We start from the raw sequence: 25,576 nt of genomic DNA on the forward strand, positions 1-25,576 counted from the left end.
AGAAGACTACATAGCAGTTAAAGAGAATAAGCTAAATCTGTATACACTGACATGGAAGCACATGTATAAAGAGAAAAAGGTCTAGAAAGAGACAAACCATTAAAAGTGATTACCCTTTGGGGGGATGAATTTCTCCTTTTTTACTTTAAATCCTTCTGTATTATTATAATTTCATTAAAATAAGCATGTATTACTTTAGTATTCAGAAAAAAATAATAAAGAAAAAGCTACAATTGGCCAAACATACTGCCTTTGCTTGAACTGGATGCATCTATTTTTTTCCACAGCCTTAGACATCTGCAGATAGCTTTTTCCCAAACACAAGAGGAAGCAGGTCACATACAGTTCCTGTTTTAAAGACAAGCAAAGGTTAAGTAAGGGTGATGAAGAAAAAGGAGATTGCAGAAAATAAAGGAAGTGAGGAAAACAGGAGTATGAGAGGGCTGATAGAGAAGTGTGGGAAAAGGAATTCTTTTAGTGCTGGGCATGAAAATAATGAACAGAATATAATTCTTTAATCTTAAATTAGAAAGAGAAGCAAAAAAGAAAAACTGAGATATAGGTTTCTTCAATCACAGAAGGAGAGTTTAAAATAAACAACAACAATAAATCTCACTACAATCAGTTTTAAAAGACTAGAAAAATCCAACTGTGATCAGGAAATTATACGTACTCTCAGAAAAATAGGAACAAACTAGTTCCCAAACTGGTTGAGAATCTTTGGGATAACAAGGAAAACAAACAGCACGTTCTAATAATCTGACTTTAGGGATGGATTTGGGACAAAGGAATTTGTAAAATTTCCATAAGCAAAATGAATTAAGTTTTCTTCAAACCTAATAGTATAGAAAGTCTATCAAATTAGAAATGAGATGCATATAAATTACTTATAAAACCCTATGAATGAGCAGTTACAGAGGGTTGCATATTAAATGAAAATTTTGACATTAGGAGATAATATGGTAGTTTGATTTTGAGAGAATTTCTTTTTTTAGGCTCAACAACATATAACACCAATAAATCTGCCTTGGGCAAAATAACTTTAGAGGTTATACTGCCTTGATAATTAAAACATTACAGTCATTTCAACCTGCCTAAAAATGGTAAAACTGATAAATCACTTTTCTGACCATTCTTTCTACTCAAAAGGCTGAAAGACCTGGATCTCTACCCTGTCACATCATTTCCATCCTGACACTTATGTCTTATAGGTTGACATTGTTCCCAGAGAAACAAATTCTCTTAGTGCAATATACTTAATTGATAAGCAAAGGAATACAGTAATTTATTCTAATATTCTCATAACCTTTAAGGTATCTAATATAAAGATATTTTATATTTAGATTAGAGAGCATGTGATGCTAGCTCTCATGTCCAGTCAACAGAACTTTTAACACAACTGGAAAGAAGTGAAAATAACTTATTCCTGAATTATATCATAAGGATACAAATGAAAACTTTATTATTATTTTAGGAATCACACAGACAGAACACACAGACATGTGGTGAAGACCTGAAGTCAGGAAACCTGTGGCCAAGAATAAATTACCTACATGAATTTGGGGAAGTCATTTAATTGCTCTCAGAGCCACAGTTTTTGCTCCAATGGTTCCCACACTTCAATGTACTTAAGAATTATCTAGGGGAGAATTTTTACATTCTGGATTTGCAAGGTCTACACCCAAAGATCTTATTCATTAGGAGAGAAATGATATCAAAGAATCTGCATTTTTAACAAATACCTCTGAAGATTCTAATGCAGTAAAGACAGAGACTATATACATTGATAAACATAGTCCTAAATAATATGGGAATGAATAGCTACTTAACCTATATCATAGAGTTGTTATTTGGATCTAATGAAAAAAGCAAGTAAAATAAGCAGAGATGTTTATATAAATTTATACATTTTATAGAAAATTTATGTGTATTAGGTGATATGTTTGCTTTCCTGAAATTCCACTCTAACTACAGAGTTTATTAAGGTTGAGTTACTACAGACAGGTATTAGTGAGTTTAATAAGACTGGCAGTTAAATATATCAAAATCAATTGCTTATACACTGACAATAATCAACTAGAAAATAGAATGGTAAAACATCCCATTCATATAGCACTCTACATCTCCCTGAAAAAATATTTTAAATACTCAGTAATAAACTTAATAACAAATGTGTAGGAAGATATTGTTAAAAGAGGTTAATTCTACCCAAATTAGTCTATAAATTTAATAGAGTCGGTGGAATTTTGAGGTAGGGAGAACCTGACACAATGATCCTAAGGTTCACATGAAAAAATAAATATTTGAGGACACACAAATTTGAAAGAGTGATAAGGAGGGTGTCTATATATACACAACTCTCTATATCACTATACATAAAATAGTGACAGCATTTCAAGTAGATGAGGAAACAGTGGTTCACTTAACAAATGGCTTTGGGACAACCAGTTACTCATTTTGAAAAAAAAATAAAGTTAGTTCCCTGTATAATATAATTAAACTAAAACAAATTCTATATGAATTAAGGATTTAAATATAAAGTATGGGGACTTCACTGGTGGCACAGTGGTTAAGAATCGCCTGCCAGTGCAGGGGACACGGGTTCAATCTCTGGTCCGGGAAGATCCCACATGCCGCAGAGCGGCTGAGCCCATGCACCATAACTACTGAGCCTGTGCCCTGGAGCCCACGAGCCACAACTACTGAGCCTGCATGCCACAACTATTGAAGCCTGCACGCCTAGAGCCCATGCTCCGCAACAAAGAGTGGCGCCTGCTCGCCATAGCTAGTGAAGGCCCACGCACAGCAACGAAGACCCAATGCAGCCAAAAATGAAGCTAAACTAATTAATTAATTTAAAATATATATATATATATAAAGTACAAAAGGTACTGGAAGAAAGCATAAGCAATAATGAGTATAATTTTGGGATAGAGAAGGCCTTTCTAAGCATGATACATAAAAAATCAAAAGCTTATGTATAGGGAAAAATACAAACAGATAAAAGATTAAAAAAAACTGTAAAAGAGGACTAGCAATATATATGACAGGCAAAGGCCTCTTCCATATCTGTAATAAAAAGGTGAACACCCAAAAGAAAAATGCACAATGGAAATAAACAGGCAACTCACAAACAAAGAAATAGAAATGGTCAAAAAAGTCTCACTAGTCACGGGACATAAACATAAAAGGGCAATCACATAACAGACTGACAAAGCTTAAAAAGAATCTTAACAGTATCTGTTGTAAGTGTGGTTAGACTGACACTCCTACACTGCTAGTGGAAGCATGAAATGATATTTTTCTGGAGGACAATTTGGTAGTATATATCAAAAGTCTCTAAAAGTACTGAACACTTTTATATGCTGTTAGTGAAAGTATAAATGTGTACAACTTTTCTGGAAGGCAGTTTGGCACTATTTACCAAAATTTAGAATGTACATGCCCTTTGATCTAGCAATTCCACTTCTAGGAATTTTATCTAGAAGACAGGCTCATAAATATACATATACAAGGATATTCACTGAAGCACTGTTTATTATAGCACAGAACTGAAAACAACCTAAATGCTAATCAAAAAGGAATTAATTAAATAAACCACAGCATACCCACAAAATGAAACATCATATAACCATTTTATAAAATGAGGTAGGTCTATATTTCTTCATACAAGATGTACAAGATCTGTTCAATGAAAATTGTAAGGTGCAAAATAGTATATGTATAGTATAATCCCATGTGTGTAAAGAGAAATAAAAAGAGATAGGTATTACATAGGCTTGAAAATGCACTGAAAATTTCTAGAATACGCAAGAAAGTGCTAATACTTTCTCTGAGGAAGGGTTGGGATTCTGAGCATTGTAATTTTTGTACCTTGTGACTTTTTATTACTATGAACATATATATTACTTTTGCTACAAAAAAATAAGCTTAAAACAACTACCACTCCCTGACCCAGCAGTACTGCTTTCAGGAATATATTGTAAGGAAATAAATGGAGAGACAATCAAAGATATAAACACAAGAATATTCATCACAAAAAAGTGGATACAAGTTAAATGACTCAAAAAATGAGGATTGGTAAAATAAATGATGACCCATGTATTCAATGGAATACTATACAGCTATGAAATTTAAATTTTCTGACATACAAAGACAGTCAATATACTGAATAAGTCTTTTTTGTTGTTTTCGAAGGAGACAGAAAAAAGTGTGTATGTTTGCATAGGAAAAAGTTTGGAAGACTATATAAAGTTATCTTGGAGAGTAGTAATTCTGACAGTTTTATGTACTTTATGAAGTTTTCTACAGTGAATATGTTGTTTACTGAAAGAGAGTGACTGGCAACCCATGTGGGATCAAACCCATAAATCCTAGGAATTAGAAAATTCAGCTTGCTGCCCATGTATATTCCTCAAAAAAGTTCAAATTCCACTTTGGTTAATCCAATCCTGTTAGAATCCTGGGATACATCTAGTTCTAGCAAGCTGTTTCACAAGGGTCATATGATACCTGATGTTTATGAGAAGATTTAAGTTTATTAGAAAAAGAGGCACCAAAACTGAATGAGCCTTCTGAAAATGTATGTTAAAATCTTGTTCTCTATAACATTTAAAATTTCAGGATACTTTTGAAAGAAAAGTACTTATCTCTTGTTAGCACCTTCCATCTTCGGCTGCCTAGAGCGCAAGATAAATGCTTTTCTGTAAGAGTCCAAGAAGCTCAAGTAGATATGCTCACAAAATTTATCATTAACTTGCACAAACTGTCTACTGAATGACCTAGCAGTAGTAAAACTTTTTCTCGTATGACCAGCAAATTCCAGCAAAGTGAAAAGGTTTTTTTTTTGTTTTGTTTTGTTAATATATGATTCCCCATTTTTAACTGAAAAGGGCATTTCTATGACTTTCCATATGATACGAGAGTTAATAAAGTTACATTTACTTTCATTAATTGAATTGCACTTTATATGCTACCAAGTTGATAATATAGGTCTTAAAAGGATAATTAGTTCCCTTTATTTCTGCCTGTGAAAGCTGACAGATCAGAACAAATATTAACACTAACCAACAGCATGTCTATTAATTTGGTGAGAGCAGGCAAGAAAGGGTGGGGGTGGGAGGGAGAGAGAACCATCCCATTACTTCCAAACTTCCCTCGTGCTGCTCCTTTATAAACTAACACTTCCCTACACGCCCAAACCCTGGCACCCACTGATCTCCGTCCCTTCCTATAGTTTTGCTTTTTCAGATTGTCATATAAATGGAATCATACATTACGTAGCCTTTTTAAGTCTGGCTTCTTTCACTTAGCTAAATGCATTTTAAGATTCACCTATGTTATTGCATGAATCAACAGGTAGTTCCTTTTTTTGTCATAAAGTAATATTCCACAGTGTGGATATACAACAATCTGTTTATCCATCAGTTGAAATAACTGGGTTGTTTCCAATTTGGAGTGATTAACGCTGAATAATGCTGCTATAAATATTCATGTAACAGGTTTTTGTACGAACATAAGTTTTATTTCTCTTGGATAGATACCTAGAAGTAAGATTGCTGAGTAACATGGTAAAAATATGTTTAATTTTGTAGGAAACTAACAAACTGTCTTCCAAAGTGGCTATACCATTTTTCATTCTCACCAGCAATGTATGAAAGTTCCAATTGCTCTGTCTTGCTAACATTTGGTATTGTCGGGTTTTTGTTTTGACATTCTAATAGGTGTATCAGAGTATCTCATTGTGATTTTTTTCTTTTTTATTTTACTTCTCAGAGCATTTTTAGATTCAGAGCAAAACTGAATGAAAAGTACAGAGATTTCCCAATTACTCCTTTCACCCCCCCATACAACCTCCCCCAACTATCAACATCCTGAATCAGATTGGTACATTGGTTACAATCACCACTGTGGTTTTAATTTGCATTTCTCTAATGGTTTTAATTTGCACCTGACTAATTTGCATTTCCTTTATTTGCTATTTGTGTATCTTCTAGGTGAAGTGTCTATTCAGATCTTTTGCCCACTGGATTGTTTATTTTCTCATTGTTGATATTTAAGGGTTTTAAATTTTTATTCTGGATATAATTTTTTGCAAATATTTTATGCCAGTCTGTGACTTGACTTTTCATTTTGTTTCACAGAAGTTTTTGATTTTAATAAAGTCCATGTACCCATTTTTTCATTTATGGATTATGCTTTGGGGATAATACAGATTTTTAATCACATTTCTTTGTTTATGTCTTTCCTTATATAGAGTAACATTTCTCCTAACTAGCAGCCTCGGACATAAAGCTGAGAACGAATAAAAGCTGCCATCAATTCTGTTTAATGGGTACAGAGTTTTAGCTTGGGAAGATAAAAAAAGGTCCAGAGATGGATGGTGGTGATGGTTGGTTGCATAACAATGTGAATGTACTTAATGTCACCAAACTGTACACTTAAAAATGGTAAGTTTTGTTATATAATTTTACCATAATAAAAAGAAAAAACTGCCATCGAGCAACAATATGTCAGGAAAGTCTCTGTTCTAAAGCTCACGGACACTGTTTGGCAGCGGTGAAACCAAGGTAATGGAGCCAAAGCTTCACTTTGGACCCATGGATGATGAATGAGCGTCCATTTCCAAGATGAGAGGTAGCCAGCCAAAAGGGACATTGCCCAGCATTTTATAGAAAGGTTTTCTCATTTAGTCTTCATACTTATAAGGAAGAAACTATACTATGCTTCTTTCACAATTAAGGGAACTGAGGCTTGGAGGGCAAAGTTGCCTGTTCAAGTTCATGTTTGAGTCAGTAAATCAAGGAGTGAAGATAAGAGAAAACCACCAGACAATCTGACCTGAGAGCTCTCACTCCAGACCATTCCCTTACACTGTTTCCAAATCCATGAAGACAAACTCTCTCTATTCGGCTTTTATTTTGAGATATATAAAAGTTTTAGGAAATTACAAATAATTTAACAAACATTCCTTGGGGATTGTTAAATGTAATTTCACTAGATTGATTTCTCAACGTACATTGAACAAAGATAAGCTATATGCTATCTTTTACTTTGCAGTGGAGTGGGTAACAGCTCTACACCTCAAGTCAAATGGCTTGGTGTCAAACCCTGGCTCTGGCTTTGTGCTGAAATAACTTATGCATATTAATTCATGTGAATAAAATTTCCAACTGGGGTGATAAAATCATATAGCACTAGAAGCTTATTCACTCAAAATGTGTTACTTATCCTATCTCAAAGCTCCAAAATATGCATAAGCCTCTTTGATATTGTGAAGACCCAGTAATGCTTAGAATAGTATTTTGAATCTCTATAAAACTTAGCTATTCTTGTTTATAAAAAAAAGTTACCAAAAAAAAAAAAGAGTTACCTTGGACATATCACTTCTTCTATAAAATGGTAAGTATTTAAGAACAAGAGCCCTGGAATCAGGCTACCTTAGTTTTAATCCTAGCTCTGCTACTTGCCACATTTTAAGCCCTGGGCCCGTCACTTTGTCTCTTTAAGCTTCAGTTTTCCATGGCTGAAAATATGAATAATTATAACATTACTATGAGGTTAAAATGAGGCAATCTATGCAAATTGCTTAGTATAGTCCCATGCACAGTAAGCCCTCAGTGCATATGAACTGCTATTGTTTTTTATTAGCAATATTAAAATGTGTAAGTAGCATTAGGAATCAAATCATGGCAAGAGCATTTTGCAAATCTGCAGAGACACCAATACGCTAAGTAATCAGTTCTTAGAGAACTGTAACTTATCTCATCTGATGCTCATAAACATAGACCACTTCGTCAAAAGCTACCCTCTGCCAGTCCCTCTGGATCACAATCTTCTTGTTTTATATTTCATCATACCACTTATTGCTATTTGATATCTATTTTCTCTGTTTACTTATTTACTGTCTTCTCCTTCCAAAATGAAAGCTCCATGAGAGTAGGAAGGCATAATGGTTAAAAAGACAGACTCGAGAGCCAGACTGACTGGATATGATTCCAATCTCTGCGGCTTCCTAGCTGTGTGACCTCGGGCATATTACTGAAGCTCTCTGCCTCAGTTTCCTTATCTGTAAGACAGGGATAGTAACAGCATTTGTTTCATAGGGTCATTATGAGAATTAAATGACTTTATATAAAGCACTTAGCAAAACCTAGCACACAATAAGCACTCAGTAAATGCTACTATTATTATCGACCTACTTCACTGCTGTCGCTCCAGCAGCTTGAACAGTCCTTGGCACAGAGCAGGCACCCAATAAACATTTACTGAATAAATGAATTAGAAGAGCTCAATGCTGAGCCAGCCTTATAGCTCAAAAGTGTTCCTAAAAGAAAGAGTTAAGGATGAGGGAGAGAGACTAGGGTAAGGTACCTTCTGTGGGGTCAAAGCCTCTGTTCAGAACCTATATTCCACCCTAAGTAAAAAAGGCCGCTGGTCACCATGGGATATCATCTAAATTCTAGAACTACCTTTGGCAGCTAGGGAAGTCCCTGGGTACCACCTCTTTCCGCAGCTAACATTTATTGAGTGGTTACTATGAGTAGTACTTTGCATGTATTAACTAATTGAACCCTTACAACAACCTTGAGGTAAACACTACAATTACCCCCATCTTACAGATGGGAACACAGAGGCACAAATAGGTTAAGTAACTTTAGCAAGGTCATGTAGCTACTAAGTAGCTAAGCCTGAATTCAAACTCAAGAAGTCTAGTTCTAGAGCCCATGCTTTTAGCAGCTAGCTGTCTTTTTCACTGTAGAACACTGACATGTTAGTGTCTGGAATTCTTTTCTCTAGGGTCATTTGTTTTTCAAGAGAAGAATTCTCCAATCTCCTGCCTGGGAAGCATACACCAGGACACTATGTTTGGAGCAAGGTGAGGGGAAGGGGCTGACCATTCAGTCTGCAGCCTTCCACTCAATCACCCTGTTCTCAGCCCTGTGTTTCAGTGCCCTCCACTCTGCCCATCATCTGAGAGCTCAGAGCCTTTCAGGTTCACTTAGGCCAGAGACTCTCCTCCTGGTCTCCTACCACCCAGGGCAGGTGGGGGTGGGGGGCAGGCAGGTGGATCACCTTACTGCAGCAGAAAATGGAAGAGACCTGAGGGGTCCAACCCCATTCTGTCAGTTTTTAAAACATTTCCCTTATTTTTAGCCCTGGATCACCTCCTTACCTTTTAGGAAAAACCACCTACCTTCAAGTTCTAAGCCTCTCATGAGTACTGTGTGATAAAAGAACTCACTTCTCATTGATATCCTTCTGCAGGCAGGGCCCCCCCCTTCCTCTGCTTCCTACCTTCCAATGATGTGTTCAAACCACACCTGTGCTGATGTCCCTCTCCTGTTCTATTTGTCCTTGCAGGTTTAAGCCTTTTAAAAGTTGTTTACTGGGCTTCCCTGGTGGCGCAGTGGTTGAGAGTCCGCCTGCCGATGCAGGGAACACGGGTTCGTACCCCGGTCTGGGAAGATCCCGCATGCCGCGGAGCGGCTAGGCCCGTGAGCCATGGCCGCTGAACCTGCACGTCCAGAGCCTGTGCTCCGCAACAGGAGAGGCCACAGCAGTGAGAGGCCCGCGTACCGCAAAAAAAAAAAAAAAAAAAAGTTGTTTACTGACATATTAGTGGAGTTTGAGAAGGACAAGAGCTAAACATGTGTAGTCAGCTGACCATGTTTAACCCCATGTATTACTTTTATAATGATATTTAAAGGGTAGACTTCAGCTATCTGGAAAATTAACTTCTGCAAAATGCCTCATTTCTCAACAATGATCAATAAAAGGTACTACAGATCACAAAAGACCATGGGTTGCACTTGGAGGCTCAATATCATGGGATTCCCAGAGGCTCACCTAAAACTTCTCTACTCAATATAGAAGATCCTGTTAAACCCTCGAAAGTTGTTACGTTTTAATTCCAAAACCAAAAATCTATAACTCTAGAGGCATTTGTTAAAATCACTTTACAGAGATGGAAAAAAAAAAAAAGCTCTATTACTTTCTACAAATGTATATAGTGAGCCAAGGTTTTCCTTTGGTTCTCTGAGACTGAAAAGTTTTGAGACAAAAGAGTCTGGAGATAAAGGCAAAAAGGGATCTAGAGTTGAAACCGGAGAGACATTATGAGTAGAATATTCCAGAAATCCAAAGGAATAAGTTTCTAAGTGCAGCCTCCACTGTTGAGTGATACAATGAAAATATGTATGATGTCTTTGAAAGCCTGGATATTATAGACTCTTCTATAAGCAGAACAAGGGCTTTGGCATTGATAATGGGGTTTTTGTTTGTTTGGTTTTAACCAAAATATATATATTTTAATTTTTATACAAATTTTAAAGGTTACTTTCCAATTACAGTTATTACAAAATATTGGCTATATTCCTCATGTTGTACAATACATCGCTGAGCAGATCTTATACCCAATAGTTTGTACCTCCCACTCCCCCACCGTTATATTGCCCCTCCCACTCACTGGTAACCACTAGTTTGTTCTCTATGTCTGTGAGTCTGTTTCTGTTTTTTTTATATTTACTCGTTTGTTGTATTTTTTAGATTCCACATATAAGTGATATCATGCAGTAACTGTCTTTCTCTGATGTATTTCACTTAGTATAATGCCCTCCAAATCCATCCATGTTGTTGCAAATGGCAAAATTTCATTCTTTTTTATGGCTGAGTAATGTTCCATTGTATATATACCACAGCTGCTTTATCCATTGATGATGGTTTTTTACTGAGATATTTTTTCTCTGGACTACCCTCCCTCTTAACTAACAGACTGCATTCAGATAACTGTGCAGCAGAGTTAGAGGTATAGCTAATGACTCCAAAGGACAAATGCCTCCCACAGAGATGAAGACTATAACTCTGTCTTCATTAACACTATTTAATCAGCCAAACCAAAAAGGTACCAAGTAGATTTATACCACCAACCCCATACACGCCAGAATTCAACTCGTGTTGGAGAATACTGTAATACTCAGCATATGTGGTATAACTCGGTGACCCACTTTGCTGATTAAGCAAAGATATCTCCCCTATCAGGTAAGAATATAATCAATTGTGCCAGTACTTTTTTTTTTAAAGCAGCTAATATGTTGATAGAAAAAGTATTTTGTCTTAATTTTTATAGTTGAAACATTCATGTGGTATAACTAAAACCTAAAAAAAATACGTATCTATTTTTCAGAATATTTTGACTTTTCCTAACGTCCATATTTCTCATAAATTTTGTTTTTATCAGATCAAGGTCCAAAGAACAATTTTCATCATGAAGTAATCAAATACTCCATAAAGATAGCCCAGATCTATATCCCCATCCACACCCAACTTCTCAATTCCTTTAATGTCCTGTTTTACAGACTCTGGTTAACAAAGGTGAAAATATGGTAACACGCCTCTTGTTCAAAGTTGAATCACTATCAGAATAGATAAGGATGAAAAATTATGTACTGGAAATATATGGGAGTTCAGTTTATAAAAAGGAACTAGCAATTCAAAATTGTCAAGGACAACTGTTTAGCCAGGTTTTTTTGTTTTGTTTTGTTTTGTTTTTTGTGCGGTACGCGGGCCTCTCACTGTTGTGGCCTCTCCCACTGCCGAGCACAGGGTCCGGACGCGCAGGCCCAGCAGCCATGGCCCACAGGCCCAGTCGCTCTGCGGCATGTGGGATCCTCCTGGACCGGGGCATGAACCTGCGTCCCCCGCATCAGCAGGCGGACCCCCAACCACTGTACCACCAGGGAAGCCCTAGCCAGGTATTTTTATATAGATGAATGAGAACAAATTCAGAGAAGGCCTACATCACTTCACATCCTTAAGAGTTTTTAACTGGCAATTTTCAAGTGCTTTGTTATCACAAGCAGAAGACCTAATACTGATGGCTATATCAAATCCACTGAATTGCTGAGAAAAAATGTTATTTTAAATTCAATGTACAGTTGTTGAACAGAAATCAAGACAAATAGCCATCAACAATAGTTACTATTTTTAGAATTTGAAGCGCAAATTCATTACGATTGTCAAGAAGATGTCTTTTTTCAGAATTCATTCCTTAGTTCTGTGATTCTGTGTTTTGTTAGGAAGCACTAGGATGAACTTTGTCATCTCACAAAACAAACATTCTAAAATAGGCTGAGAAATTCAAGAAATAATCCCAGTTACCACTTCATCAAAAAGAATAAAATACCTAGGAATAAAGCTACCTAAGGAGACAAAAGACCTATAACCCCAAAACTATAAGATGCTGATGAAAGAAGTCAAAGATGACACAAAGAGATGAAAAGGTATACCATGTTCTTGGATAGTAAGAATCAATATTATCAAAATGACTATACTACCCAAGGCAATCTACAGATTCAATGCAATCTCTATCAAATTACCAATGGCATTTTTCACAGAAATAGAACAAAAAAATCTTAAATTTATAATGGAGACACAAAAACCCCAAATAGCCAAAGCAATCGTGAGAAAGAAAAACAGAGCTGGAGGAATAAGGCTCCTTGACTTCAGACTACACTACAAATCTTCAGTCATCAAAACAGTATGGTACTGGCACAAAAACAGAAATATAGGTCAATGGAACAGGATAGAAAGCCCAGATGTAAACCCACTCACCTATGGTCACCTAATCTATGACAAAGGAGGCAATGACTACACAATGGAGAAAAGACAGTCTCTTCAATAAATGGTGCTGGGAAAACTGGACAGCTACATGTAAAAAACATGAAATTAGAACATTCTTTAACACCATACACAAAAATAAACTCAAAATGGATTAAAGACCTAAATATAAGACCAGATACCATAAAGCTCTTAGAGGAAAACATAGGCAGAATACTCTTTGACATATATCACAGCAATATCTTTTTTGATCCATCTCCTAGAGTAAGTGAAATAAAAACAAAAGTAAACAAATGGGACTTAATCAAACTCAAAAGCTTTTACACAGCAAAGGAAACCATAAACAAAATGAAAAGACAACCCACAGGGACTTCCCTGGTGGTCCAGTGGTTAAGAATCCGCCTTCCAATGCAGGGGATGTGGGTTTGATCCCTGGTCGGGGAACTAAGATCCCACATGCTGCGGGGCAACTAAGCCCACATGCCACAACTACTGAGCCCGCATGCTCTAGAGCCCGTGCACCACAACTACAGAGCCCACACACGACAACTAGAGAGCCCACGTGCCACAACTACTGAGCCCGTGTGCTCTGGAGTCTGCACACCACAACTAGAGAGAAGCCCGTGCACCTAATTAAGAGCCCACACGCCATAATGAAAGATCCTGCATGCCGAAATGAAGATCTCGTATGCCACAACTAAGACCCGACGCAGCCAAATAAATAAATAAATATTGTCAAAAAGAAAAAAAGACAACCCACAGAAAGGGCCAAAATATTTGCAAATGATGCTGCAGAAAAGGGATTAATCTCCAAAACTTACAAACAGCTCAGGAAGCTCAATATCAAAAAAACAAACAATCCAATAAAAAAATGAGCAGAAGACCTAAATAGACTTTTCTCCAAAAAAGACATACGGATGGCTAAGAGGCACATGAAAAGATGTTCAACATCGCTAATTATTATTAGAGAAATGCAAATCAAAACTAAAATGAGGTATCACTTCACACCAGTCAGAACGGCCATCATCAAAAAGTCTACAAACAATAAATGCTGGAGAGGGTGTGGAGAAAAGGGAACCCTCCTACATTGTTGGTGGGAATGTAAATTGGTACAGCCACTATGGAGAACAGTATGGAGGTTCCTTAAAAAACTAAAAATAGAGCTACCATATGATCCTGCAATCCCACTCCTGGGCATATATCTGAAGAAAAACATGGTTCAAAAGGATACATGCACGCCAATGTTCTTTGCAGTGCTGTTTACAATAGCCTAGACATGGAAACAACCTAAATGTCCATCGACAGAGCAATGGATAAAGAAGATGTGGTACACATAATAAGAATAAAATAATGCCATTTGCAGCAACATGGATGGACCTAGAGATTGTCATACTGAGTGAAGTCAGACAGAGAAAGAGAAATATTGTATATCACTTATATGCAGAATCTAAAAAGAAATGATACAAATGAACTTATTTATAAAACAGAAACAGACTTAGAGAATGAACTTATGGCTACCAGGGGGGAAGGGTTGAAGGATGGGATAGATTGGGAGTTTGGGACTGACATGTACACACTGCTATATTAAAAATAGATAACCAACAAGGACCTACTGTACAGCACAGGGAACTCTGCTTAATACTATGTAATAACCTAAATAGGAAAAGAATTTGAAAAAGAATAGATACATGTATATGTAAAACTGAATCACTTTGTTGTACACCTGAAACTAACACAACATTTTTTTTTTTTTTTTTTTTTTTTTTTTTTTGCGGTACGCGGGCCTCTCAGTGTTGCGGCCTCTCCTGTTGCGGAGCAAGGCTCCAGACGCGCAGGCTCAGCGGCCATGGCTCACGGGCACAGCTGCTCTGCAGCATGTGGGATCTTCCCGGACCCGGGCACAAACCCTCGTCGCCTGCATCGGCAGGCGGACTCTCAACCACTGCGCCACCAGGGAAACCCTAACACAACATTTTTAATCAACTCTACTCCAATATAAAATAAAAAATTTTTAAATAATAATAATTAATTGAGCGATTTATGTTCAAAAAATAAAATAAAATAGGCTGAAATCTTTAGAAAGTTGGTTCTCGTAGACTAAAAAAATATTCTTTACTACAAAGAGCTATTTTTTCCCCATTTAAAACATGCAGTTTTCACAAAGTGGATGCTTCCCTTTAGTTAGTTAATAATTTAAAGGGGGTTCACCTTCTTAATTCTTAAAAAGCCATGGGGAGTCAAGCTATAACTAAATCCTAAATTTTGGTTTAGTGTATGCTGTTGGGTCTTTGAAATAAATTATTATAGCACTCCTTCTCTTGCCTTACCTGCCCTTTTTTTCTACTTCTGATCAAGGGTTCATGTGGACAAACACACACATGCATATACATAAGACACAGACTGAACTTACTAACATCTTTCAGCTAAAAACTAATTCTGACAACACCTCCTTTTGAAAAAGGTATGGCTATGAATGTGGGACATTAAAGTTGAACACAGCACAGAGAAAAGTGAACAGATCAAATTAGGAAAAGTATAAGTATCTATGTTCAAAGATGATACTGCCATACTTTGGTGCGAAACAAATACCTGGCTAGATACTCGCAAATCAGTCTCTTCAACATGCACATCCAATACTGAGTTTGATGGAAACGGCTGGATTAATCTGAAAAGCTTCATATCATAATTATAAGCCAAGTTCCTAAAAAGTGGGTAGAACTTGGGCAATATAAAAAGACATATATGGAGAACTAAAGCACCAGTTGAATAGAGAGGAAAAAGTCTTACATGGGAGCAGGAAAGCAGGTTTGCCAAGTCAGAATCGAGGGTACAGGTAGGATTATAGCAGGAAATAAGAATAACATAACTTTACATTCATATAGCTCATTTCTGTTTACAAAGAAATCTTTCAAAAATTATTTCATTGGAGGGACTCCCCTGGTGGTCCAGTGGTTAAGAATCAGCCTTCCAATGCAGGGGATGCAGGTTCAATCCCTGGTCGAGGAACTAAGATGCCACATGCCGTGGGGCAGCTAAGCCCACGCACCGCAACTACTGAGCCCGCGTGCCACAACTAGAGAGCCCATGTGCCACAACAACAGAGTCCACGTGTTCTGGAACCCATGCACCACAACTAGAGAGAAGCCTGTGCACCACAACAAAGAGCCCGCATGCTGCAACTAAGACCTGATGCAGCCAAAAAAATTTATATATATATGTGAATAGATTTTTTGAAGACAACAGGTATATTCATTAGGCAATTCTTTAACTGGACATACATCTTTGGCATCAGACAGACTTGGACTTGAATCCAAATTCTGTTATTTATTAGCTCTGTGACCTCCAGCAAATTGTTTGATCTCTCTGACGCTCAGTTTCCTCATCAGAACAATACAGATAACTCTTACTCATGGGACTGTTAAAAGGAGTATATCAGATAACATATGTAAAGTTCTTGTCACATAATTCCATCTCCTCTTAACCTTACAAACATTGCTAAGTGCCCAGTATCTTTTTAGGTTCTGCGCTAGGCCCAGCTGGGGATACAAAGGTGAATGAATATGACATGGGCTCTGCTTTCAAGGGGCTCAGAGATGAAGGAAGGGAGTTCAGTGAAGACTTCACAGAAGAGATGCTTTAATTGTGTCTTTTTCCTTCCTTTAAAATAAAAGGAAGGGACTTCCCTGGTGGTCTAGTGGGTAAGACTCCACATTCACAATGCAGGGAGCCTCGGTTCGATCCCTGGTCAGGGAACTAGATCTCGCATGCATGCCACAACTAAGAGTTCACATGCCACAACTAAGAGTCCGCATGCTTCAACTAAGAAGTATGCATGCCACAACTAAGAGTCCATGTGTCACAACTAAGACCAGGCACAGCCAAAATAAATAAATATTTTTTTAAAAAAATAAGAAATAAATATCAACTGGATAAAAAAGAGAAAATATAGACAAGCAAATATAAAAATAAACAATAAATCAGTCCACCAACAAGAAACAACAAATGTTAAAATTCTGAGGTAGGGATGTATACATGTGTGTACGTGTAAGTTTATGAGGTTATGTGTATGTATGTATAAGCACACGTTTTAAATAAAAATGATATGCTATTCTATTTTATAACATGCTCCTTTTCATTCAACACTGATGAAAGAAATGTCCACATATCGAGGTATGGGGAAGTCATTCTGACTTATATATGATTTAACTCGAATCTTATGCTAACTAAAACAGCCTGTTTGTGGCCTATCAAACATACATTGTACATCTGCTTTGATTATTAAAGAAAAGAGCACACTGACCGGAAGTAAAGAATGTCCATGTTAAAAATAAAGATTAAATGCCTCCCTTCCTGGACAGCAATGCTGGTACTCATTCAATGATAAGCCTCCTTTTCAGGTGCCAATGCCATACTGATTAGTTGGGTACATGCTGATCTGTTCTGGTGTTTTGGTTTTTTTTTTTTTTTTGAAACCTTGAAGGAATGTATCCCTGATTTGTTTGATGTTCTTTATTCTGACAAGATATAAAACCATGCTGAAAATGATGCTTCTCTGGAGCAGTTCCTCAGAGTTATCTGAGAGGCTGTCTCTGGGCTATAGCCCTCAGTTTGGATCAAATAAAACTCTATTCCTATTATAGAATGTTTATTGATTATTGATCAACAACACTATAATGAACATTTTTCTATGTCAGTAAATATTAATATATAATAATACCTAATACTTTTTACTATTTTAATCTTCACAACCCAACGGGATATGTACTATTATTACCTCCATTTTACAGATAATGAAATTGAGACACAGAGAGGGAAAGAAATGTTCCCAGGGTCACACAGCTATTAAGGGACACAATCAAAATTCGAAGCCAAGCATAGTCTAGAGTCTGTGCTTTTAATCACCAATATATATGCCGCAATTTTAAAAAGCTGAATACACTGTGGAAAACATTATCGAGGTGGCTCAAAAAACTAAAATTAGAACTACCATATGACCCAGCACTTCCATTACTGGGTATATATCTACTAAGAACAAAAACACATTCGAAAAGTTATATGCACCCCAAAGTTCACAGCACCATTATTTTACAATTGCCAAGATATGAAAGCAACCTAAGTGTCCATAAACAGAGGAATGGATAAAGATGTGGTGTACACACACACACACACACACACACACACACACACACACACACACATACAAAATGGAACATTACTCAGCCATACAAAAGAATGAAATTTTGTCATTTGCAACAACATGGATGGACTTGGAGGGTATTATGCTTGGTGAAATAGTCAGACAAAGAAAGACAAATACTGTATTATATCACTTATATGTGGAATCTAAAAAATACAACAAACTAGTGAATATAACAAAACAGAAAGAGACCCACAGATATAGAGAACAAACTAGTGGTTACCAGTGGGGAGAGGGAAGGGGGGAGGGACAACACAGAGGTAGGGGATTAAGAGCTACAAACTACTATGTATGAAATAAATAAGCTACAAGGATATATTGTACAACTCAAGGAATATAGCCAATATTTTATAATAACCATAAATGGAGTATAACCTTTAAAAATTGTGAATCACTATATAGTACACACTGCTCTCAGGGCTCTATATGTATTAATTCATTGAAATCCCACCGTTATTGCTGTCATTTTGGAAATCTGAAGGAACTGAGGCACAAAAGGAAAGAGACAAGCTCAGGGTCATATAAGCAGTAAACAGAGGAGCTGGGGTTCTAACCCAGGCAGTGTGGGCCTGAGGGCCCACTCTTAACCCTATATTATACTGCCTCCCCAAAACAGTAGATCACAATAAAATGGTGACGTTATGCCTTGAAAATATCAAGAGAACAATATCCAATAATCCAGAAAATGTAACCAGCAATGTCCCAATTTATGCTTGCTTATTAACTTTTATTATATGTTCTCTTAGTACAGTTTAAGTTCTAAGCATGTTGTAAATATCAAAGTCTGGCCAAGTGCAAAGATGTGTTTATTGTAAAGATGAAAAAAACGCATAGTCCATTTCTTTTCCTGGGACTCTGAGAATACAAATAAGACTAACACCATTTTAAGTATTAGGTCATTTAGCTTATCCTTAAAAAACGTAATTAGCTAAAAACAAAACTATGGTCTTTACTTTTGAACTTCGTTTGTAAGTACCAAGGAAATTTTGAGGTAATGATACTTTAATTTTTAATCATCAAATCTATTTGCTCATTCATACTTTCAAATAAGATAAATGAGTGTTTCCCTCTTTAGGACAAACAAGGAACTTAATTCCAATAGACCTAATTTTGCTCAAATGTCTGGTTTTTTTGTTTTTTTTTTTTTGCGGTACGCGGGCCTCTCACTGTTGTGGCCTCTCCCATTGCGGAGCACAGGCTCCAGACGCGCAGCCTCAGCGGCCATGGCTCACGGGCACAGCCGCTCTGCGGCATGTGGGATCTTCCCGTACCAGGGCACGAACCCGTGTCCCCTGCATCAGCAGGCAGACTCTCAATCACTGTGCCACCAGGGAAGCCCTATGTATTTTTTTAAAAAATACAGTTCCTTTATGTTAGATAAGAGCATAGGTTCTAAAGCCAGACTGACTGGCTTTAAATCTCAGTTTAGCCACTTGCTAGGTCTAGGAATAAAATTTGGCCCTATGAAAGAATATGTCAACACTTACCAAACTGCAAACAATAGACAAAGTACCAGATTTATTTTTTTTCATACCAGACAAAGGAACAGTTCCGGTCTCCTTTACTTATGTGCACCCCCCTCCAAAAAATGTAAGATTCAAAATCCCATGACTTACCATTTGCCCTAAAGTTAAGAAACAGGAATTAACGGGTTAGTTTTATAATAAACACAACAGACAAACTCTTAAGCAATCTTTTTTTTTACTGAGGTATAGTTGATTTACAATATTATATAGGTTTCAGGTGTTACAATTTTTAAAGGTCATATTCCCTTATAGTTATTATGAAATATTGGCTATATTCCTTGAGTTGTACAAAATATCCTTGTAGCTTATTTATTTCATACATAGTAGTTTGTAGCTCTTAATCTCATACCCCTATCTTGCCCCTCCCCTCTTCTCTCTTCTCACTGGTAACCACTAGTTTGTTCTCTATGTCTGTGAGTCTTTTTCTGTTTTGTTATATTCATTAGTTTGTTGAATTTTTTAGATTCCACATATAAGTGATATCATACAGTATTTGTCTTTCTCTGTCTGACTTATTTCACTTAGCGTAATACCCTCCAAGTCCATCCATGTTGTTGTGAATGGCAAAATTTTCATTCTTTTTTATGGCTGAGTAATATTCCATTGTACGTGTGTGTGTGTGTGTGTGTGTGTGTGTGTATGAGTGTGTGTGTATATATCTATATCTAGATAAAGCAGCTGTCTGTATGTATCTATAGAAATATAGATACATACAGACAGCTGCTTTAAACAGTCATCTGTTGATGGACACTTAGGTTGCTTCAATATCTCAGCAATTGTAAATAACGCTGTTATGAACATTGCAGTACATGTATCTTTTGGTTTTTTTCAGGTATATACCCAGGAGTAGAACTTCTGGGTCATATGGTAGTTCTATTTTTAGATTTTTGAGAAACCTCCATACTGTTCTCCACAGTGGCTGCACAAATTTACATTCCCACCAACAGTGTATGAGGGTTCCCTTTTCTCCACATCCTCATTAGGCAATCTGAATCATACCCTGACACTCAAGGTCACATATTAATTTATTCCTTTACCCATCATTATATGATGAATTTAAGGCTTTAAAACTCTCTGAAGGCTAGGAAGGTTTTTATGACTAAAATTAATCCTGTTACACCTAGCTAGAAACAGATAAGTAAGACAAAATACTTCGCTTTTGATGCACAATACTTAATGACATATGACACCAATCTGATTGTTAATACATAAAAAAGTACTTACATTTGTGATTAGTACTTAATACCAAGATACTGTGGCTATAAATTTGAACTAAAAAGTGATATTTAGAACTAACAGTGAAATGGTATAGTAAAATAAGAGAAAGCATTTATTGGCCAAAATGAAATTAGCTAATTTTATTAATTATAATAAAATTATAATTATATATTAAATATATATTTATATATTAAATTTATTATATATATTATATTTATATATAGTTATAATTATATTAAGCATAATTATAATTAATATAAAATTCAATTAATTGAAATTAATAATAATTTAATATTAATGTTTTGATATTATTAATATATTTACCAATAATCAATACAATATTACTTTGTATTTTAATTTAATACTATTAGATTAATGATTAATTTAATAATTCAATTAGAATTCTTAGCGCAAAAAACTTTATCATCACGAAAAAATTAGACACCTTTTTCCACTACCATTTTCAGTGCAAGGATCAACAAAGGAAACTACGCATAGAAACAAAAAAAAAAGAAATTACGCGTAGAACTCTGTAACAACTAAGCTCTCTAAGCTTTTGTTAGCTCAAGGATCAACTCTTTTTTTTTTAATTTATTTTTTGGTTGTGCTGGGTCTTCGTTGCTGCGTGCAGGCTTTCTCTAGTTGTGGCAAGCGGGGGCTACTCTTCGTTGCAGTGCAGGGGCTTCTCACTGCAGTGGATTCTCTTGTTGCGGAACACGGGCTCTAAGTGCGCGCACTTCAGTAGTTGCAGCCCGTGGGCTCAGTAGTTGCGGCACGTGGGCTCTAGGGCACACGGGCTTCAGTAGTTGTGGCGTGGGGGCTCCGCAGTTGTGGTTCACGGGCTCTAGAGCACAGGCTCAGTAGTTGTGGCACACCAGCTCAGTTGCTCTGCGGCATGTGGGATATTCCCCGACCAGGGATCGAACCCATGTCCCCTGCATTGGCAGGTGGATTCTTAACCACTGTGCCACCAGGGAAGTCCAAGGATCAACTCTTAAGTATCCTCATGACCCCAGAGATCAGCTACAAATTTATCCTAAGTAGTCCTGAGAATTTTGTTTAGCAGGCTCTCTGCTGTGGAATTCTTCCTCTCTGTTCTTCAAGCTCTGTTGACACTGTTTCAGGTCTTAACAGAAGCCCTTTTAATGCCCTCCTCTCCTGAGTGGTGGGCAGCATGCTTCAGGTGAACGTTCAAGAGATCAGAAACCATTTCTCCAAAATTATAAGAAATATACAGTGTTCTGCAAACTCAGGTAGGAGTAGGGGAAGGAACTAATTCCAGTATTATTTGCTCCCTATCTGCTTTGGTTGTGACATCAAATGCACAAGCAGATCAGGAGCAATTACTAGAGCATAAAACAAAACACTTGAACTTTTTTACAAACAAAATCAACTAAGGTAAATGGTCAGCCTAAAACAATTTCCCTAAGATGTGGAATAACCCATTTATTCCAATTAGTAAATTGTTAAACGTTCTCCTGATTATAGGTCTGGAAAAGTGGACTTCTACACTAGAGAATTATAAAGCAAAAACAGGTAAAAAAAATTTAATCCTTCAGCCATACCTGTATAATTATAAATATAAATGGAAAACACAGGCCAAAGCACAGCTAATTGGCTCATTTTATCCTCATTTCCTTCAAGGACAGAAATATCTGTGAAAACTGATGCAATCTACCAATATCCCACACAAATATGAGCCCACAAAGATGAGGAAATCAATTTTCTTTTTTCTTTTTTAATTTATTTTTGGTTGCGTTCGGTCTTCGTTGCTGCACGCCTGCTTTCTCTAGTTGCAGCGAGCAGGGGCTACTCTTCATTGTGGTGCACCGGCTTCTCATTGCAGTGGCTTCTCTTGTTGCAGAACACAGGCTTTAGGTGCACGGGCTTCAGTAGTTGTGGCACACAGGCTCAGTAGTTGTGGCTCACGGGCTGTAGAGCACAGGCTCTGTAGTTGTGGCTCACAGGCTTAGTTGCTCCTTGGCATGTGGGATCTTCCTGGACCAGGGCTCGAACCTGTGTCCCCTGCATTGGCAGGCAGATTCTTAACCACTGCACCATCAGGGAAGTCCCAGGAAATCCATTTTCTAATAGTGCTGGAGAAACTAGAAACATATTTATGAAACCAGAAACATCCTACCCTTTCACTTTAATGGAACACATTCTAAAAGTATTGTGACACTATTTCTGCCATACTATCTCAGCAAGTAAGTAAGCAAGTTATATCACGTGAAATCAACCTGAACACTGTGATTTATAAATGAAACACATGGTTGCTGGGACAATAGACTGAACTGAAATAGGCCAACTGTTGCCTGCCTCTCCCACCCCCCACCCTCACTGTGATTTATGTCCTAAGAAAGAGTTCTGTTTAAAAACAAAACTGTAAAACCTTTAAAAGCTGAACTTCCCTTTAACAAAGATAAGTAGAAGGAATTTTAAGACAAAACTCCCAAATATTATTCTCATTTATGCCAGTGCCTGTATCATGTCAGACAAACCTGTCCTCACAATTTACTTTCCCAACTGGCCAAAGAAAATTATTTTCACTCATTGGGATGTCAAAAGTCTTGATTAAAGTTTGCCAAGCATTTTTAAACATGTAGATAAAAAGCAGTTATAATGAGGAATTTATAAAAAGGAATGTGTTGCCTTAGATCCCTCCCAGAAGTAAAGGTTGTGGTATGTTAGGGTTATTTTTGCTTGCTCTCTCACTCTCACTTTCAAACAAATTTTACCACTTCTGCATGCATTTTTCAAAGAAAAACAACCTTCTGCATTAGAGACCAGGGGTGTTAACCTATCCTTTGGAGGAATTAGTGTTTAATCTAACGCTACCTAAAGGTCAAGAATCAAGATCTAAGACTATGACTGTAAAAAAATAGTTTCTATCAGGTTAAGAAGGCCAGTAGAGAAGTCATTTTGTAGGAGACAAGGAAATACAGAAATTCCTTGGGGAAAAACTGGAACGCCTTCTGACTTCACACAGTGTTGTTATTCATTCCCAGCAATTTTTAAAAAAAGATTCCAAATTATATTTAAGACACGACACTCAGTCAGAATTAAAATATAGCAAGCTTTACTTTTTCTCTTTTACATTTGAGTTTACATCAGAATTAAATCTCACACATTAACACTGCTTTTGTCACTTCATGGGTTTTCTTCCTATATATAAGCTTTTTTATTGGCTGGAGGGTAGTCGGATATGGTTGTAAGCTTACCAGTTTTGAATTCTATATTTTTTTCTTTTAAACAGTGACATTTTGGAAGATGTGGCTGTGTTAAAGATGTTGATGTACAATGTATTGCTGGAGGCATCTTTCCTGCCCCCCAAGCCTTTGCTCACATTATTTCATGTACCTGGGCTGTCGTCCCCTACCTCCATTCCTGCAAAGCTAAATCCTATCCATTTTTCAAGGTACAGCTCAAAAGCTCCCTTCCCTACACTCTCATAACACTTTCTGTTTCTAATATACATTACTGAGATTAAAAGGGTGTATCTGTCTTTCCTACTACATTGTGAGACCCTTCAGTACAAATAGGAAAAAAAACCCTCTCATGTCATGACTGTAGAAACAAGAAAGTTTGAAAGATTAAAAAATAAAATTTCAGTTCAAAATATCCTTGAAAAAGGATGAGATAAGCAATGTAGTTATTCAGTAAGTGGGGCTGCTAGAATCCATTGTCTTCATAACTGAACTCAACTTGAATGCAAACTCTCTTGAGGCTAGGGACTTCATCTTATTTCTTGTGTATACCCCCCTACCGCCCCCCACACCTCAATATCACCTAATTCATTGTTCTGCACATCTTAAGTCTCAATACAAAGTCATACCACTGTAGATGAAGAGGGTGTAATTAAAACAAAAACCAGATGCTGAATAATATTAACCTGCGAAACGATGAAAGAGTTGCCAGTGCTTAGGATAAATAACTTCAACGTCTACAAGAAAAAGTGTCAAAGAAAAAGATGCCACAGGGTGCAACAAGGATGGAGAGTAACTTTACTGGGAAGGGTCAGAATAAACAAAATGAAATGGAAACAAGAGTGCTCTCTCAGTTTACTTCATGCTCCCAGAGCGAGACAAGAAGCAAAATATCTAATTTCTTTACATTATTTCATTAATAATGGTGATCAGTCCATGTGACCTCCAAAATCGGGCACAGACCTTCTTGTACCTTCAATTAATTAGGTAACATGGGCTATGGATGATCAGGACACTTCCTCAGGAGGGGACAAGAAAGCGACAGGGGTCAGGACCCAATCTTCCCTCCTCTATCCCCTGTTAGGGGAGGTAAAACAAGAGTGTAATGCATACCTGAGTTGTGAAGCAGTAAGAGTTTGGAAACTCCCCCAGATTAAAATCACCTTCTCGCCACACTCGGTAGTACAGACTGACAGTACAGAACACCCCTTCTGTAGAAGGGGACGACGGGAAGCCGACATAGGACTTACCTGTTTTTTCTGTCCTGTGGTTAAACCTCCGGATCTACGCAGCCGGTGGCGGCGACAAATCCAGGCGCGTAGGCTCCGATCTCACACACCAGGAGAAGTCACAGTAGCCGCGGCGGCGATGGCGGCGACGGTGGCGGCAACCGCGACGGCCGCGGCGTCGCCAACTCCTCCCTCCGCTTCTTCCCGGAGCCGCCCGGCCGCCGCTTTTACCCCACCTTCCCCCCCCCCACTTCCGGGTGATGCCCCGGCCGGAAGCAGCCGGCGAGGCGGTGGGGGACGTGTCACGTGAAAGGGGAAACGCCCAGACTAGAGTCAAGCTTCTCCCTCTCCCTGCAGCGCCTGGCCTGACACACAGCCGCCAGCGAAAATCTTCCTTTTTGGCTCTGTAGAGAGTCCTCTTCCCAGCTCACCAAAGACAAAACAACCCACCACCACCACCAAAACCTGCAGTTTCCTAACCTGAAGCCAAGAAGGACCTTAGACTTACTTATAATCTTCTTCTGGATAGTTCAGCCTCTCATAGCATGACATTAACGTGCTCCTGTTAGACTGTGTAGCCTG

General features: G+C 37.5%; 1 protein-coding gene across 1 annotated transcript in view; it reads right to left on the minus strand.

The window, feature by feature from the left end:
* The window catches only part of ATP7A (ATPase copper transporting alpha), a 142,912-nt gene extending 117,707 nt beyond the window's left edge, over window positions 1-25,205 (minus strand). The window contains exon 1 of the mRNA XM_030849614.2: window positions 25,016-25,205. The gene's annotated coding sequence lies outside the window, so the exon portion shown is untranslated. The remainder of the gene's footprint in view (window positions 1-25,015) is intronic.
* Between the last annotated feature and the right edge of the window lie 371 nt (window positions 25,206-25,576).

This window comes from Globicephala melas, chromosome X (genome assembly GCF_963455315.2).
Source record: "Globicephala melas chromosome X, mGloMel1.2, whole genome shotgun sequence".
NCBI lineage: Eukaryota > Metazoa > Chordata > Mammalia > Artiodactyla > Delphinidae > Globicephala > Globicephala melas.